At 47.1% G+C, this 18,832-nt stretch overlaps 1 protein-coding gene across 5 annotated transcripts in view; it reads left to right on the top strand.

Annotated features, from left to right (window-relative positions):
* Positions 1-18,832, top strand: part of afap1 (actin filament associated protein 1) — a 257,061-nt gene that overhangs the window by 100,128 nt on the left and 138,101 nt on the right. Inside the window, exons 1-2 of one of the 5 annotated variants that reach the window (XM_033019269.1) lie at positions 5,688-5,692; positions 10,106-10,108. The exons of 3 other annotated variants lie outside the window; for them this stretch is intronic. The gene's annotated coding sequence lies outside the window, so the exon portion shown is untranslated. Of the gene's footprint in view, positions 1-5,687; positions 5,693-10,105; positions 10,109-13,054; positions 13,060-18,832 lie in introns of those variants that run through there. One more of the 5 variants, XM_033019277.1, reaches the window with a different exon arrangement.

Below are 18,832 nucleotides of genomic sequence, written 5' to 3'. Positions count from 1 at the left end.
GAATGGTGCCAGAGTGCACTTGGAACGTGAGTGTTCAACATCACCAACAAGTTCAAGTTCAAGTGAGTTTATTGTCATGTGTCCCTGTATAGGACAATGAAATTCTTGCTTTGCTTAAGCACACAGAAAATAGTAGGCATTTACTACAAAACAGATAAATGTGTCCATATACCATGATATAAATATATACACACATGAATAAATAAACTGGTAGTGCAAATAACAGAAAGTGGTTGCTAATAATCAGAGTTTTGTCCGAGCCAGGTTTAATAGCCTGATGGCTGAGGGGAAGTAGCTATTCCTGAACCTGGTTGTTGCAGTCTTCAGGCTCCTGTACCTTCTACCTGAAGGTAGCAGGGAGATGAGTGTGTGGCCAGGATGGTGTGGGTCTTTGATGATACTGCCAGCCTTTTTGAGGCAGCGACTGCGATAAATCCCCTCGATGGAAGGAAGGTCAGAGCCGATGATGGACTGGGCAGTGTTTACTACTTTTTGTAGTCTTTTCCTCTCCAAGGCGCTCAAATTGCCGAACCAAGCCACGATGCAACCGGTCAGCATGCTCTCGACTGTGCACCTGTAGAAGTTAGAGAGAGTCTTCCTTGACAATCCGACTCTCCGTAATCTTCTCAGGAAGTAGAGGCGCTGATGTGCTTTTTTGATGATTGCATTAGTGTTCTCGGACCAGGAAAGATCTTCAGAGATGTGCACGCTCAGGAATTTGAAGCTCTTGACCCTTTCAACCATCGACCCGTTGATATAAATGGGGCTGTGGGTCCCCCTCCTACTCCTTCCAAGGTCCACAATCAGTTCCTTGGTTTTGCTGGTGTTGAGGGCCAGGTTATTGCGCTGGCACCATATGGACAGTTGCTCGATCTCTCTTCTGTACTCTGACTCATCCCCATCAGTGATACGCCCCACAATAGTGGTGTCGTCAGCGAACTTGATGATGGAGTTCGCACTGTGGTTCGCTACGCAGTCATGGGTATAGAGTGAGTACAGCAGGGGGCTGAGCACGCAGCCTTGAGGTGCTCCCGTGCTGATTATTATTGAGGCTGACACATTTCCACCAATACGAACAGACTGTGGTCTGTGGACGAGGAAGTCAAGGATCCAGTTGCAGAGGGATGCGCAGAGACCCAGTTCTGCGAGTTTGGTAACCAGTTTGGAGGGGATGATTGTGTTAAATGCCGAGCTGTAATCAATGAATAACAGCCTGACATATGAGTTTTTGTTGTCCAAGTGGTCCAGTGCGGAGTGGAGGGCCAGCGAGATCGCATCCACCGTTGATCTGTTGTGGCGGTACGTGAACTGCAGTGGGTCCAGGTTTTTGTCGATGTAGGAGTTGATTTGCTCCATGATCAACCTCTCAAAGCACTTCATCACCACCGGCGTTAGTGCCACTGGTCGATAGTCATTGAGACATGTCACCTTACTCTTCTTGGGCACCGGTATAATTGATGCCCTTTTAAAGCAGGTGGGGACCTCAGACCTCAGAAGTGAGAGGTTGAAAATGTCCGTAAAAACTCCCGCCAGTTGGTCCGCACAGGTTTTTAGAACACGGCCGGGTATACCATCAGGTCCAGGTGCTTTTCGGGGGTTCACCCCTCTGAAGGATTTCCTGACATCGGCCTCTGTGACTGAGACTGAAATGCCATCGCAGCGAATGGGGGATCGGGAAGTCACATCAGTATTCTCCCTGTCAAAGCGTGCGTAAAACGCATTGAGCTCGCCAGGGAGTGATGTTACACCGGCATTCGAGCTGCCTCCTGGTTTTGCCTTGTAGGAGGTGATTGCATTCAGACCCTGCCACAGCTGCCGAACATCTGTCTCGTCCTCCAGTTTGGAGCAGAAGTCCCTTTTGGCCTTTTTGATGGCCTTACCAAGGTCGTATCTGGTCTTCATGTAGGCCACTGTATCATTGGAGGTGAATGCCCTGTGTCTGGACTTCAGGAGAGTACGGATCTCAAAGTTCATCCAAGGTTTCTGATTGGGAAACACTCGGAAGGTTTTTGTAGGGATGCAGTCCTCCACACATTTCTTTATGAAGTCTGTAACGACTGTGGCATATTCGTTCAAGTCCGTTGCCGAGTCCTTGAACATTGCCCAGTCTACAGACTCCAAACAGTCCTGGAGTTGTTCTTCTGCCCCCCCCGACCAGCTCTGTGCTGTCCTCACTTCTGGGGGTGCGCTCTTTAATTGCTGCTTGTAGGCAGGAAGAAGCAGCACCGCGGTATGGTCAGACTTACCGAAGTGAGGGCGAGGGATAGAACGATAGGCATTCTTGATGGTGGTGTAGCAGTGGTCGAGGGTGTTAGGTCCTCTGGTGCAGCAGGAAACATGTTGGTGGAAGTTGGGGAGTGATTTCTTGAGGTACGCCTTATTGAAGTCCCCAGCAATGGTGGTAAATGCCTCGGAGTAAGACGTCTGGTGTTTGTTGACCACGGCCTGCAGCTCCTCCAGTGCCAGACGGACGTCTGCTTGGGGTGGGATGTAGACCGCGGTCAGGATAACGGAGGTGAATTCTCTCGGGAGGTAGAAGGGACGGCACTTCACCACCAGATGTTCAAGGTGTGGAGAGCAGGAGTTGGACAGGACTGCCACGTCGGAACACCACGACCGAAGAGGCAGGCAGAGCTGGGGCCCATATGAGTGGCCATGGCCACACCTTCGACTGTGAAGAGAGTGAGGAGAGTCATGAGGGAAGTTGTTAATGCTGAGGTCGAAGGAGAGTGTTCGTAGAAAGGAACTGGTTGTGTCCCTGTGCACGAAAGAACCAAAGGTCCCCAAGACTTACTGGTAGGGAATGGAGGTGTAAATGGACTAAATGTCCACAGTAAAGATGAGGCAATGGGGGCAGGGACACTCTTCAAGTGTTGAAGAGCGTGTAAGATGTCTTGGGCTGAACAACTGGATAAGTGGGGGTGGGGGGTTGGAGGTGAGTTTGGTGGCACTGGAGCAGGCAAACTGGATAGACACCACCTCATATTCTGCTTGGGTAGCTTCTTAGGCCCCCTTCGGTCATGGCTGACCATGGGTGACTCCAGGGTGTTATTCCCTATATGGAGGACGCTTGTGCGTGACTTTGTTTAACGTGGGGAGGCTGGTGCACAGACATCCACCCCGCGGTCCTCGACAGATCTGGGTCAGGATCCAGTGGCATGGAGTCCAAGACGACCGGAGACCCTTTTCTGCTGCAGCCTTCATCCGCCTTCCCAGCCGTTGTGATGCTCCACTAAGGTCAGCCATCACCCTCCGCCTGTTCCACCGTTGAGGTCTTGGTTGGATTGCTCTTTGTCAGAGACCTCCCCCTCGACCTTACTGCCATGGGTGGCCCTACCAGGAGCATAGCTCCAGACGGCATCGCCCTCAGGATCTCAGGACCAAACAAGCTTCTCCACCACGACAAGGTGACAATCCACAGAGAGGTAGGGTAGCTTACAGCCCCACGACATGAGCATTGAATTCTCAAGTTTCAAATAATACCCACTAGGCCCTCTCTATTTACCCTGTTTATCATGCTCCATTATGGACAATTATAGTTTTCCATACGCATGTGTGTTAAAATTCCATCCCCTCCCCAGGCACTTTCCCCTGCAACCACCCGGGATGTAAAACCTGCCCCTCTACCACCTCTCTCACTTCCCTCCAGGGACCACAACAGTCCTTCCAGGTGAGACAGAGGGTCACTTTCATCTTTTACAAACTCATCGACTGGATTCGGTGTTCCCGATGTGGTCTCAGAGTCGGGGAGTGATACAGCTTGCGGTGATCTGTTTATAGATGATGGGGAAGGGAGGAAAGAAACAGTGCGGTCCAAGGGTGGAGAACTACAAGGCTGGAGACTGCGGAGGGGAGGTTGTGGTGGGAGTGAGATTGGTAACAGTCTGAGGGATGTTCGCCTGGTGTTCATCCGCCGGGGGGGGGGGGATCATGGTGAAGGGGTAAGTGTGAGGAGGTGTCGGGGAGCTGATACCTGGCCTCAGCACAGTGGAGGTCAGCCTGCCAGACGGCAACAGAAACAATGAGCTGAGGACGTAGAGTATTGTAAACGTTTGGCTGGTTAAGTTGGCACAATACTGTCCCTTGCTGCTTTTTGATTTGTTGCAGCTGTTTTAACTAAGTGATTCACTTTGGAAAGAGTAAATATGCTGGCTAACTGGTGGGTTTTATTGACTTCCTGCAAGATCTTCCACAGCCCTTGACCTACTTGCACGTCGCTGGTTGATGCAATGGGTCATTTATTGGCCAGCATTGCACACCAAGCACAGCTCGGAATGAGTGTCAGGGAACATGTGTCGGTAGGTCATAAGTGATAGGAGCGGAATTAGGCCATTCAGCCCATCAAGTCTATTGTGCCATTCAATCATGGCTGATCTATCTCTATCTCCCCTCAGCCATCAGGCTATTAAACCTGGCTCGGACAAAACCCTGATTATTAGCAACCACTTTCTGTTATTTGCACTACCAGTTTATTTATTCATGTGTGTATATATTTATATCATGGTATATGGACACATTTATCTGTTTTGTAGTAAATGCCTACTATTTTCAGTGTGCTTAAGCAAAGCAAGAATTTCATTGTCCTATACAGGGACACATGACAATAAACTCACTTGAACTTGAACTTGAACTTGAACTATCTCTCCCTCCTTACCCCATTCTGCTGCCTTCTCCCCATAACCTCTGACACCCGTACTAATCAGGAATCTTATCTATCTCTGCCTTAACTACATCCACTGACATTGCTTCCACAGCGTTCTGTGACAAAGAATTGGCACAAATTACTCCAGCTTTTTGTGCCTATCTTCAGGGAACACATGCCTCCTTCCTGAATCCTTGCATTCTCTAGTTTACAAATGTCCCTTCCTCTTGCTGCAGTGTTTTAATAGAATCAACATCTGTCTTTGCTGGTGGCTGTGCCAAGTGTTTGCTAATTGCAGTTCACAGCTGATTAAGAGGATTATGGTTTCACCACTTTCATTGGCTGGAAACTTTCATTTGTAACATGTAGCCTACATTTTTGTTCTCAGACATAAACTGTAAGTGCGGAAATCAGTAGAAGGGTGTTTTTGTCTAGCCTTTTCAAAACAAAAGCCCCGTTTTTTTTTTCCAAACGGTTTATCCTCTTGGTTTATGTACAAAAATCTTTAACCATAATGTCCCAAATCAAATTGCAATATTTCAAATAACTAAATTAGTTAATTTCTACAGCTCAAGCATTATTAGTATTACTTAAATATTCACCATACCCAACAATAGACATAGTAGAAGAACTTAACTTGGTTTTGTAATGAAGATTTGCTAAGTGTTGGAAGGAAATGCAGATGCCATGATCACAATGAATGGCGGTGCTGGCTCGAAGTGCCGAATGGCCTCCTCCTGCACCTACTTTCTATGTTTCTATGCTGGTTTAAACCGAAGATTTGTCATAAATTGAGCCAGGATGTTTAGGCACTGAAAAACTCTGAAATAGGCAGGCAAAAAGGCATAATAATATTACAAAAAAGGCACGAAAAAGGCATTCATTGACTAAAAAGGCATGTATTTCCACCACCAAAATATGGATAAAAATTATAATATAAAGGTATACTACATTAAATGACCAAAGTTGCCTGGTTGCACATAATTACTAGCATTTTTTTCAAATTATCTGATGTTAAACTATGCCGCCTGTCAGACAGAATATGCTTCAGTTCAGAAAAACTTCTTTCTACCTCAGCTGAGGTCACTGGTGCATACCCAAAACAAGCTACAGACTCTATATTCATGTCGATATCTTGTGCATTACAACTACCTTTGAGAACTTTAGCTATGTTTTGTATTTCTTCAAGATCTTTGTTAGCTAAAATCACTCTCTCACATTGTCCTTGTATGTCTTTACCTACATCGTCAGGAACTACGAATATCATCAGTTGCTTTGTTGAAAACCTGCAAGTTATTCACTAATGTTTCGCCACGTTTCTCATGGGAAGTTATAGCTTTTGGGAAGTTTGCAAAATTAGAAACAATAAATAGATCTTGGAGAAGACTGAACCAGCGGGCAGCGGCACGAATGAATGAACGACCGATGGTGGCGCCCCCGGTTTCGCCCCGGTGGTGGAATTTTTCTTGTAATTTATACTATGTTTACACGTTAATAATAACATTAATATAAATGTGTTAACATAGTAAACGTCATTGTAATCACGGTACAATGAGAAAATAGCACGACCTTTTAGCAAAGCTACAAAAAAAGGCTGATTTAGGCACTCGATCGTGAAAAGGGCATTAACCTGGTGAAATCATCAAAAAAGCCATGAAAAGGCACATGGCATATATGGCAAAATCCTGGCTCTAGTCATAAAGATTTAAAATGCTAAACTAGTTCGGAAACAAAAATTGCACCAGGGCTCTGAACTATTGTGTAGGGGGGAATCGCAGATGCTGGTTTACACCGAAGATAGACACAAAATACTGGAGTAACTCGGCTGGACAGGCAGCATCTCTGGAGAGAGGAATGGGTGATGTTTTGGGTCCAGACCATTCTTCACTCTGAATTCAGTACTCGGTTTCAGACGTGGTGCAGCGGTAGAGTTGCTGCCTTACAGCGAATGCAGCGCCAGAGACCCGGGTTCAATCCCGACTACGGGTGCTGTCTGTACAGAGTTTGTACATTCTCCCCGTGACCTGCGTGGATTTTTTCTGAGATCTTCAGTTTCCTCCCACACTCCAAAGACCTTTGTAGGTTAATTGGCTTGGTAAATGTAAAAATTGTCCCTAGTGTGTGTAGGATAGTGTTAATATGCGGGGATCACTGGTCGATGCTGACCCGGTGGGCCGAAGGGCCTGTTTCCGCGCTGTATCTCTAAACTAAACTAAGCTAAACCTCTGACCTACTATGCACTTGAGAATAAAGGAGTGCATGTTAAAAGCAAGCTTTGTAATCCTTAATCAAAACATCCGCTAAATCCTTATCTGCTCCCATTGTTCATTGAACAATACCTTTGTACAATGTACTAAAATCTCAGCTGCAGTTAAACAATTGAAAAGCTCTTCAGAACCAGGCTTGGCCAATTGTATGAAAAACTGTGTACGAACTTGTTAACAAAATAAACTTCTTTAGCTAGTGAGCCTGAGCTTACTTGAGGCATGAAAACAGACAAACTCCTTTTATTAAAAAAAAAGCATTGCAAACTGGAAAAACACCACAGTCTGAAGAAGGGTCTCGACCCGAAACGTCACTCATTCCTTCTCTCCAGTGATGCTGCCTGCCCTGCTGAGTTAAACCAGCATTTTGTATCTATCTTCGGTTTAAACCAGCATCTGCAGTTCCTTTCTACACACCTCATGTTCTGCTTGGGTAGCTTAAAGCTCCAGGATATGAACATTGAATTCTCAAGTTTCAAGTAATACCCACTCGGCCCTCTCTACATCCCCTATTTATCTTGCTCCATTATGGACAGTTCTAGTTTTCCATACACATGCCTGTTAAAATTCCATCCCCTCCCCAGGCACTTTCCCCTGCAAACAAAGGTGATGTTACACGATACGATGCGAGACGATAGAACTTTATTTATCCCAGGAGTGAAATTGATCTGCCATCAGTCATAAAACACAAGATACGTGAAACATGAAATTAAAGTTACGAGTGGAAAGGATTGTGGATGTGAAAAGATTGGGGTGGGGGGGGGGGGGGTCAGTCTCAGTCTACCCCACGATAGAAGGGGAGGAATTGTACAGTTTGATAGCCACAGGGAAAAAGGATCTCCTGTGGCGTTCTGTACCTGGCCCTATACCACCTCTCTCACTTCCCTCCAGGGACCACAACGGTCCTTCCAGGTGAGACAGAGGATCACTTTCATCTTTTGCAAACTTATCTACTGGATTCGCTGTTCCCGATGTGGACTCATAGAATCATAGAGTCAAAGAGTGATACAGTGTGGAAACAGGCCCTTCAGCCCACACCAGCCAACATGTCCCATCTACACTAGTCCCACCTGCCCGCGTTTGGTCCATATCCCTCTAAACCTGTCCTATCCATGTACCTGTCTAACTGAATCTTACACGTTGGGATAGTCCCAGCCTCAACTACCTCCTCTGGCAGCTTGTTCCATACACCCACCACCCTTTGTGTGAAAAAGTTCAAGTTCGCATTTATTGTCACATGCATCAATTGGTAAAGTTACCTCTCGGATTCTGGTTAAATGTTCTCAGGTCCTTGATTCACCTCCTCTGGGCAAGAGATCTGTCCACTTACCCAATCTATTCCTCTCATGATTTTATACACCTCAATAAGATCACCCCTCATCCTCCTGCGCTCCAAGGAATAGAGTCCCAGCCTACTCAATCTCCTTTACATCGGCGAGGCCAAGACTAGATTAGACAACTGTTCTGATGAACGGCAGGACTCGGTCCACCAAGGCTTCAATCAATCAACCTTTATTGTCATCTTGCAAAGCAACAGTTGCACAGTGCAAAATGAGAAGACGTTCACAGGGAATACCGGAGCATCGCACATGAAACTTAAAACATTTCACACATAATAACAATAAAAAAACAATCCAGTCCCTGATGAAACAGTATAAATAGTTAAAAGCAGGTAAAACAGCAACATTAAAATACAGTAAAACCAATCATTAAAATGTCCAGGGCAGCTGATTTGAGTGGCCAGTGCCAGAGTTATTAAAATGTCAGTGCAAAGCCGCAGAATCAGGCGACTGTGAGTACAGAGTGACTGTTTAGCAGCCTCACAGCCTGTGGCAGGAAGCTGTTTAGCAGTCTGGTAGTCCGGGCTTTGATGCTACGGTATCTGTTGCCTGATGGCAGGAGATCCAGGTGTGTGTGGAGGGGGTGCAGTTTGTCCTTAGCTATTCTCAGAGCTTTTTTCAGACAGCGGCTCTGGAACAGTTCTTGTACCGAGGGTAGGGAGACGCCAATGATCCTCTCTGCTCCCCTCTCTACCCTCTGCAGAGCCTTCCTGTCTGAGCAGTTGCAGTTGGAGTACCACGTGTTTATGCAGTACGTGAGTACAGACTCCACCGTGACCCTGTAAAAAGTCCTGACCATGTTGGTGGGGAGTGAGGCCTGTTTGAGTTTCCTCAGGAAGTGCAGTCGCTGATGGGCCCGTTTCACAATCCCAGTGTTGTTCCTGGACCAGGTGAGACGGTCTGTAATTTGCACTCCGAGGAACTTTATGCTCTCGAAGAAAGCTTGCTGGAGCTTTCTGTCACTAACCATTTTAACTCCTTCCCATTCCCATACTGACCTTTCTGTCCTTGGCCTGTGAAATTGTCTGGGTGAGGCCACGCGCACACTGGAAAAGCACCAACTCATATTCTGCGTGGGCATCTTACAACAATATGCATAGTGGATTCTCCAGCTTCAAGTAACACCCCCACCCCCAACCTGATATGTACATATTTCTTCCACCATTTGCCACCACCCTAGTTACTCTGCTCCTTTCCTTTCCTCCGCATATTTATCTCCATCCCCAAGATCCATATTTCTCTTTTATCCTCCCTCTTTCCCGTATCCCCAGCTAATCAGTTTAGTTTATTGTCACGTGTACCGAGGTACAGTGAAAAGCTTTTGTTGCGTGCTAACCAGTCAGCAGAAAGACAATACATGATTACAATCGAGCCATTTACAGTGTGCAGATACATGGTAAGGGAATAACGTTTAGCGCAAGGTAAAGCCACCAAAGTCAGATCAAGGATAGTCCAAGGGCCATCAAAGAGGTAGATAATGGCTTCTCCTTCTTCTTGCGTATGGCGTGCACAGCCTAAAGTTGTAGGACAACTTGTTCTATTTGATCTTATTTGATAGTGCATAGATGGTTGATTGCATTTGTCGAAACAGGGCGGACCACATGAAGGTTGCAATCTCCCACCCCAAGACAGTGGCTCAGCACTGCTCTCTGGTTATGGTAGGATGTTTCAGTTGCCTGATAAGAAACTGTTCCTGAATCGGGGGGGGGGGGGGGGGGGGGGGGGTATTCCAGTTTTCTCACTTCTATGCCTTTTACCTGATGAGCGAGGGGAGAAGAGGGAGTAGCCTGGGTGCGACTTGTCCTTGATTATACTGCTGGCCTTGCCGAGGCAGCGTGAGGTATAAATGGAGTCAATAGAAGGTTAGTGTGATGGTCTGGGCTGCGTAGTCCGTGACCCCTTCCACCCATAATCTCTCCCTCTGGCTTTACATTTCACACCTTCACTTCTTTCCTTATCTGACATCTCTTTGTCTCCTCTTCAGCTTCAGCCGCTTTGCCATTTATCGTGGCCCATCTGCCAACCATCCTCACCTGTATCCACCTAACACTTGTGGAAACACGGAATTGCAGATGTTGGTTCACAAAGTGTTGCAGTAACTCAACGGGTCAGGCAACATCTCTAGAACGCCAGGCTCTGTCACATTACCGCCACTTATTTTTCCAGCTTTCTCCCTCCATTTACGTTAGGCTGAAGAAAGGTCCCCGACATGAAACGCTGTCTATCCATTTCTTCCACTCCTTTCCAGGCCCCCAATCCCTCAGCTTTACTGTGGACATTCAGTCACTCTACACCTCTATCTAGGGTTGCCAACTTTCTCACTCCCAAATAAGGGACAAAAGACCAAAATATGGGACAAATTCCCGACGGCAATTCGTTGACTGAATTGGCTGTGGCTGGGTGAATGATGAGTTGGCCCGGGTGCTGGACTGCACACAAAGCTCAGCCCGGCGGGACAGCTGAGGAGTTTTGGCCCACACGACGGCGCGCGCAAAGTCCGGCACCCCATCCAACTCATGAACCGATGATCGGCCATGAGAAGGAGGGGTGGTGGTGTCGGCGAAGGTCCGAAGGTCGGACAGCTGGCCGGGCTGCCGACTGACGGGGGCCATGGGATGTCCCAGCTAATATGGGACAGTTGGCAACCCTATCTCCATCCTCCACCAAGAAGACCTTAAAACCTCCCGTTTCTTCCTCGACTGCAGAACCAGCTAATTTCCCTCCACAGATGCTGCCTAACCACTGAGTTCCTCCGGCCGTTTACGTTCTGCTCAAAATATGTTGATTAAACTGAGCACCGCTAATTAGTTCTGTTGCTAACAGTGTCTTTTACATCTGCCATCTGTGATGAAACTTTCCAGAGTGCAGTGCAGTGCAGAGCGGAGAGTCTGGAAAACACACAAGCAAAAGACCCTAACAAGCCAGTTCAAATCACAAGGCTGACCAAGAACGCAGGAATGCAGCACCCTACCATTGTGGTTTCAGTGGCTGTTCCGACAAATGCTGGAGACCAGCGTGATGTTTGTACTGCAAACAATAACATCTACATAAAAGTGAACGTGAGGGGCAAAAGTCACAAACTCACATCATGAACCCCTCTTGTCTCTCGAGGAAGAGCCTCAAAATGGCGTCATGGTGAGCGTGTGGATAAGATTTAGTATTTTTCCTGGCCAGTAAATTGCTGGCATGAAAAAAAAAACATCAGTTTGGCAAAGCAGAGTGCTGACGTCATTGAGTGCTGTGCAAACTTGTGCAAGCACTGCAGGGGAGATCATTTAGAGCCAGCATTCTCCATTGTTGAATATTTTATCACCAATTCCCCACGGTTCACCTTGTGCAATCAGTTACGCAATGCCGCTTCAGTTCCAGTCGTAAGATTTAATCTTGGGTTCGGGTTTTAGAGTTTTCAGATGCGAGTTATGATCTAACTTGAACATTTCAACATTGGTTTTGGTTTAGCTCAGTGGGTTTTTTTTGTGGGATAGACTTCAAACAAACATTCTTTTTGTATCAATATTTTGGTCTCTATAAGCTTAATGTGTTGAGAACTTTTCCGAACATTGTTACCGGAGAATTGCAGTTTCCATTAAAGTACACCACCCAATTTCATTCTAATTGTCATGGAACTTAAACAGTAGGCTGAAATAAAAGCAGAAACTTCGAACGAAGGGTCTTTGTCCTGAAATTCTAGCTCTGTTTCTCTTTCCACAGATGCTGCCTGACCTGCTGAGTTTTTTTCCAGTATTTTCTGTTTTTATTTGATTTCCTCTAAACAGGATACCAGCAGCTGAAGATAGACCCAAATTGCTGGAGCAACTCATGCGGACAGGCAGCATTTCTGGAGGGAAGGAATGGGTGACGTTTCGGGTCAATACCCGAAACGTCACCCATTCCTTCAATTGAGTTACTCCAGCATTTTGTGTCTATGCACTGTGTAAATGCTGAGTAGTCCAAAAGTCAAAAGAGACTTAGTTCCTCCCACTCTGTTGTCCATTGGGCAGCAAGCTATCGCCATTCTATTCGGTCAAGTGCGACGTCTTCCACCCTCGATAGGTTTGCGTCCCGGGCTTCCAAATCCTTCTGGAATGTTCACCTCCATGTGAGTTTAGGTCGGCCTCATTGCTATCTTAGGTGCACATTCTGGTGACATTCTCAGTACATGTTCTGCAAATTTCATCCTGCGTACCTCTATGTCCTGGCTGAGAGACTTTGTTGCAGTTTCCCGGTAGATCTCCCTGTTTGTGATGCGGTCTCTGTAGCTAGTCTTCAAGATCTTCCTCAAGCAGCGTTGTTGGAATGCATCCAATTTATTTTTCATCTTCACATTGATTTTCCATGTGTCACTGGCATAGAGGGCTGTAGGGAGGACTACGGACTGGAAGAGTTTGACTTCAAGCATCTTGGATATCCCGCCACTAGACCATATGGGCTGCATTCCTCTGAAGACTGATGCAGCTTTACCAATTCTGGAGATGGTCGACCTCTACATCTCCATCTACTGTGAACATGCTGCCAAGATAGATAAATCTTGTCACATTTTCCACAGGTTCCCCATTGATTATCAGTTGGTCTATTGGTTGCTGGTCTCCAGTCTACATGGTCTTAGCCTTCTGGCAGCTGATCCCCCTTACTGTTTATTGTCGAGATCGACTATGTCATTCGGAAGACAATGAACAAACCTGACTTTGGAATACTGTAGAGAACAGGAAGACACCTCACAGACCTAGATTTTACCGATGACATTGCACTACTAGCAGAGTCGTGACACACCCTTCAAGAGATGACAACCACTCTGGAGGAGAATGCATCAAAGGTTGGATTAAAGATCAGCTGCCAGAAGACTAAAGAGACTGCAAAGACAAACAAATCTTGGAGTAAGAATTGTCGTTGCAATTCTATAGAGTGACGTTTAATGCTTGCAAGGAGTTTTATAGACTCTTTTTAAAAATCCAAGTTATTGTTTTTTTATTGCCAAAGGTGACACGTTTCTGATTCACAAAATGAGGTGTATATCCTCTCTGCTGTCATTATTTTAGAAAATTGCTAATACACACACTTGTAGGTTATAAAGTCAAGCTGACATAATTGATGGGTTTTCCATGAATATGTTGTTTATGGGGGGTTTTTTTGTGAAGTGTTTTTACGACATTAGTTTGTGATACTGCACCACTGAACAATATACAATAGGGAAACTACACATTTCAAAGTCACTGAATTAATTTCACAAAGGTGAAAATTCTTTAAAGATGTTTTTTGGTATGAGTGCAAAAAACATATTGCCATTCAGAGAATTATGTAGTCGGCAAACTTTATTCAGTTGCAACGAAAATCCAGATCCCTGGAACAGAGATGCTTAATATTTTAGAAGTCCTAGGTTTTCTGGTTATTTGTGCACATAAATTATCTTCAGCAACAAAATGTACACAGAAAAAAATGTGAAACGGTTTAGCACTTGTTCTACAGTATACAAGACAAACCTATGAATGTTTCATGCCAGTTTCACCAATGAAGGCACTGCTAACTGAAAAGTGGTCATCCTTGCTTACTTCTGTGTATCTCTCCCTCATCTTCCCTATGCAACTCCTTGTCGTCTTATATCTATTATTGTTTTTCTTCTTCACGCTCCCTCTGGACTGGTATTTTTCTTGTTGCACTACTTGTTGTACTGGTGTACAGATTACACTCATGTATAGCGTGACTTGACTGGATATCAGCAAACTATTTTTTGCTGTACCTTGGTCAAATCAACAATAACATACCAATACTACTTTGGCCTCTAAAGTTCACAAGAAATCTGGAAAATCTGTCAGTAGAATCAGGATTTCCAAGTTTGACTGCGCATGTGTAGAAGTCCTGGATTTGCTTCCTTAAAGATAGCAGAATCAAGGGAAATTGGGAGAAGGCAGGAACGGGGTACTGATTGTGGACGATCAGCCATGATCACATTGAATGGCGGTGCTGGCTCAAAGTGCCAAATGGCCTCCTCCTGCACCTATTGTCTATTGTCTATTATTGAATGACCAGCTGTTTCATTCAGAACCATCAAGATGCAGGTAAAAGTACTTTGAACCCTTCCAGAGACTGTGACTAATATATATTTTTTTAGTTTTAATTTAGAGATACAGCGCGCAAACAGGCCCATTGGCCCACCGAGTCCGCACCGACGAGTGATCCCCGCACTTTAACACTATCCTATACCCGCTAGGGACAATTTACACTTACACCAAGCCAATTAACTTACAAACTTGTATGTCTTTGGAGTGTGGGAGGAATCCGAAGATCTCGGAGAAAACCCACGCAGATCACGGGGAGAAAGTACATACTGCGTACAGACAGCATCCGTAGTCGGGATCGAACTCGGATCTCCAGTGCTGCATTCGCTGTAAGGCAGCAACTCTACCGCTGCGCCACCGTGACGCCTCTTGATGACAATTACTTTGTCATCCTCTTGGTGTCGTTTCTAATAAAAAAAAAAACAATTTTGGATCTCTATCTAACTTGCCCATGAAAAGCAAACCACGTGAACAAGATATTACGTTGCTCCCACCTTTGTAACCAGAAGTGTTGGAAAGAACTGCAGATGCTGGTTTAAATCGAAGGCAGACACAAAATGCTGGAGTAACTCAGTGGGACAGGCAGCATCTCTGGAGAGGAGGAAAGGGCGACGTTTCGGGTTGAGATCCTTCTTCAGACTGATGTCAGGGGAGGGGGCGGACAAATATAAAATGTAGTCGGAGACAGTAAGACTAGTGGGAGAACTAAGAAGGGGGAGGGGATGGAGAGAAAGGAAAAGCAGGGACTACCTGAAATTGGAGAAGTCAATGTTCATACCGCTGGGGTGTAAACTACCCAAGCATAATATGAGATGGCTGTTCCTCCAATTTGCGCTGGGCCTCACCCTGACAATGGAGGAGGCCCAGGACAGAAAGGTCAGATTGGGAATGGGAGGAGGAGTTGAAGTGCTGAGCAACCGGGAGATCAGGTGGGTTAACACGGACTGAGCGGAGGTGTTCAGTGAAACGATCGCCGAGCCTGCGCTTGGTCTCGCCGATATAGAGAAGTTGACACCTGGAACAGCGGATACAGTAGATGAGGTTGCAGGAGGTGCAAGTGAACCTCTGCCTCACCTGAAAAGACTGTTTGGGTCCTTGGATGGAGTCGAGGGGGGTGGTAAAGGGACAGGTGTTGCATCTCCTGCGGTTGCAGCGGAAAGTACCTGGGGAGGGGGTGGTTTGGGTGGGAAGGGACGAGTTGACCAGGAGGGAATGCAGAGGGAACGGTCTCTGCGGAAAGCAGAAAGGAGTGGAGATGGGAAGATATGGAAAGTAGTGGGATCCCGTTGGAGGTGGCAAAAATGTTGGAGGATTATTTGCTGTATGCGACGGCTGATGGGGTGGAAGGTGAGGACAAGTGAGACTCTGTCCTTGTTACGAATGGGGGGAGTGGGAGTAAGGGCGGAGCTGCAGGTTATCGAGGAGACCCTAGTGAGAGCCTCATCTATAATGGAAGAGGGGAACCCCTGTTCCCTAAAGAATGAGGACATCTCCGATGAACTTTAATGGAAAACCTCATCATCTGCGCAGATGCGGCGTAGATGGAGGAATTGGGAGTAGGGGATAGAGTCTTTACAGGAAGCAGTGCGGGAAGAAGTGTAGTTTAGATAGCTATGGGAGTCAGTAGGTTTGTAATGGATGTCAGTCGATAGTCTGTCTCCTGTGATGGAGACCGTGAGATCCAGAAATGGTACGGAGATGTCGGAGATGGTCCAAGTGAATTTGAGTGCCGGATGGAAATTAGTTGTGAAGTTGATGAAGTCAGTAAGTTCTGCATGGGCGCAGGAGGTAGCACCGATGCAGTCATCAATGTAGCGGAGGTAGAGTTCGGGGATAGGGCCAGTGTACGCCTGGAACTATGATTGTTTGATGTACCCTACAAAGAGGCAGGCATAGCTGGGGCCCATGTGGGTGCCCATAGCTACGTCTTGGATTTAGAGGAAGTGGGAAGAGGAACAAGAAGCCCACTGGGTCCGCGCCGACCAGCGATCCCCACACATTAACACCATCCTACACCCACTAAAGTAAAACTAAAAATCAAAACATATTAGTCGCAATCTCTGGAAGGGCTAAAAGTACTTTTACCTGCATCTTGATGGGTCTGAATGAAGCAGCTGGTCATTCAATAATAGACAATAGACAATAGGTGCAGGAGTAGGCCATTTGGCCCTTCGAGCCAGCACCCTACCATTCACTATGATCATGGCTGATCATCCACAATCGGTTCCTTCATGTTTCCATGCTGTATCACTAAACTAAACTAAACTAAAGTAAACTATCAGTCGGCATGAATGTGATTGGATTTTTACGATGAGCATTGCTGAACATTCAGCAACTGAGGAATTATATGATGCAGTAACAGATTATTAAATAATTCAAATACTACTCTCTGGAGCAAATCAGTCTCAGTTTAGCTGCCCTACAGGCATTTTTTTTATGCTAATGTCTTTCCTTGTGGTCTGAATATAAGTGTACATTGTGCCAAATCCTCCCAAATGTAACCAGTATTAACCAACAGCTGGAAGAACCATGGAAAATGTTCCCAAATTAAGATCAAGCCAAATTGATTGTCATATGCGCAAGTACATTGCAATGAAGCATTTTCAGGAGCATCATAGCCACACAAACTTGGACAAACACACAAAAGGGGGCGAGAGGGGGGGGGGGGGGGGGGGGGAGAGAGGGGGGGGGGGGAGAGAGGTGGGGGGGGAGAGAGGAGGGGGGAGAGAGGTGGGGGGGGGAGAGGTGGGGGGGGAGAGAGGAGGGGGGGAGGAGAGGAGGGGGGGAGAGAAGAGGGGGGGAGAGAAGAGGGGGGAGAGAGAAGAGGGGGGGGAGTGAAGAGGGGGGGAGAGAGGCAGGGGGGGGAGGAGAGGTGGGGGGGGGGAGGAGGAGGGGGGGGAGAGAGGAGGAGGGGAGAGAGGAGGGGGGAGGGAGAGATAGGAGGAGGGAGGGAGAGAGATGAGGAGGGAGAGAGAGGAGGAGGGCGGGGGAGAGAGGAGGAGGGGAGAGAGGAGGGGGGGGGAGTGAAGAGGGGGGGAGAGAGGAGGGGGGAGAGAGGAGGGGGGGGGGAGAGGTGGGGGGGGAGAGTGAGGGGGGGATGAGAGGAGGAGGGGAGAGAGGAGGAGGGAGAGGAGGGGGGGAGAGAGGAGGGGGGAGAGAGGAGGGGGAAGGAGGGGGGAGAGGAGGGGGGGAGAGGATGGGGGGGACAGAGGAGGGGGGGCAGAGAGAGGCAGGGGAGGGAGAGAGGGGGGAGAGAGAGGGGGGGAAGTGGGAGGGGGGGAGAGGAGGGGGGGGAGAGAGGGAGGGAGAGAGGGGGGAAGGGGGAGGGGGGAGAGAGGAGAGGGTGGGGGGTGAGAGGGAGGGTGGGAGAGAAAGGGGAGGGGGAAATCCTTGATAGATGCCACCTTCTGTAGGTGTTTCCGATGGAGTGGAACGGTGCCTATCATACATGGACACAGTCCACTGCTCTCTACAGCCTCTTGTGTTTAGATGGATTGGAATTGCCATACCTGGCCATGATGCAGTCTGTCAGGATACTTTCACCTAGGTCTAAGTGGTCTCCCGGTTGCTAAACGCTTCAACTCCACCTCCCATTCCCACACTGACCTTTCTGTTCTGGGCCTCCACCACTGTCAGAGTGCAGCCCAACATAAATTGGAGGAACACCACCTCATATTTCACGTGAGCGGCCCCTTCCTAGTTCTCCGACTAGTTTCACTGTCTCCTGATTAAAATTTACTGATTGTGTGCCTCATTGTCACCTTCCCCATAGCTAACAATAGACCATTCAACATTTCCCTTGAGCATTGTCCCCTTTGATCTGTTGTTTTTACACCTAACCCTTCAATATCTATATGTCTCCCTCTCCCCTGACTCTCAGCCTGAACATGGGTCTTGACCCGAAACATCACCCATTCCTTCACTCCGGAGATGCTGCCTGTCGTGCTGAGTTACTCCAGCATTTTGTGTCTATCTACTTTCTACACTACATCTAGTTTACAGTTTGCAGTTTGATCCTGTCTACGGGTGCTGTCTGTACAGAGTTTGTACGTCTGTACCTTCTCCCCATGACTGCATGGGTTTTCTCCGACATCTTCAGTTTCCTCCCACACTCGAAAAACGTACAGGTTTGTTGGTTAGACAGATAGACACAAAATGCTGGAGTAACTCCGCGGGATAGTATTTTCCAGCTATTTGTGTCTATCTTTGGTTTAAACCAGCATCTGCAGTTCCTTCCTACAACAGGTTTGTAGGTTAATTGACTTGGTATAAGTGTAAATTGTCCCGAGTGTGTGTAGGACAGTGTAATGGGTCTGCCCCATTTAGGCGATTTTTTTTTAGGTGACTGCCGGCGACTAGGACAATGGAATTCACCAAAGTCAGCACCGGCAACAACCTACGTCACCTGGTGACAACCTACGTTAACCTGCCGACAACCTACGACAGCCCACTGTCGCCGAAAAAATGTCAACACGTTGAAAAATTTTCGGCAGTCGCCTGTAGTCACCTAAAAAATCGCCTAAGTGGGACAGG

Source organism: Amblyraja radiata, chromosome 1 (assembly GCF_010909765.2).
Source record: "Amblyraja radiata isolate CabotCenter1 chromosome 1, sAmbRad1.1.pri, whole genome shotgun sequence".
NCBI lineage: Eukaryota > Metazoa > Chordata > Chondrichthyes > Rajiformes > Rajidae > Amblyraja > Amblyraja radiata.
This window is presented reverse-complemented; position numbering and strand designations above follow the sequence as displayed.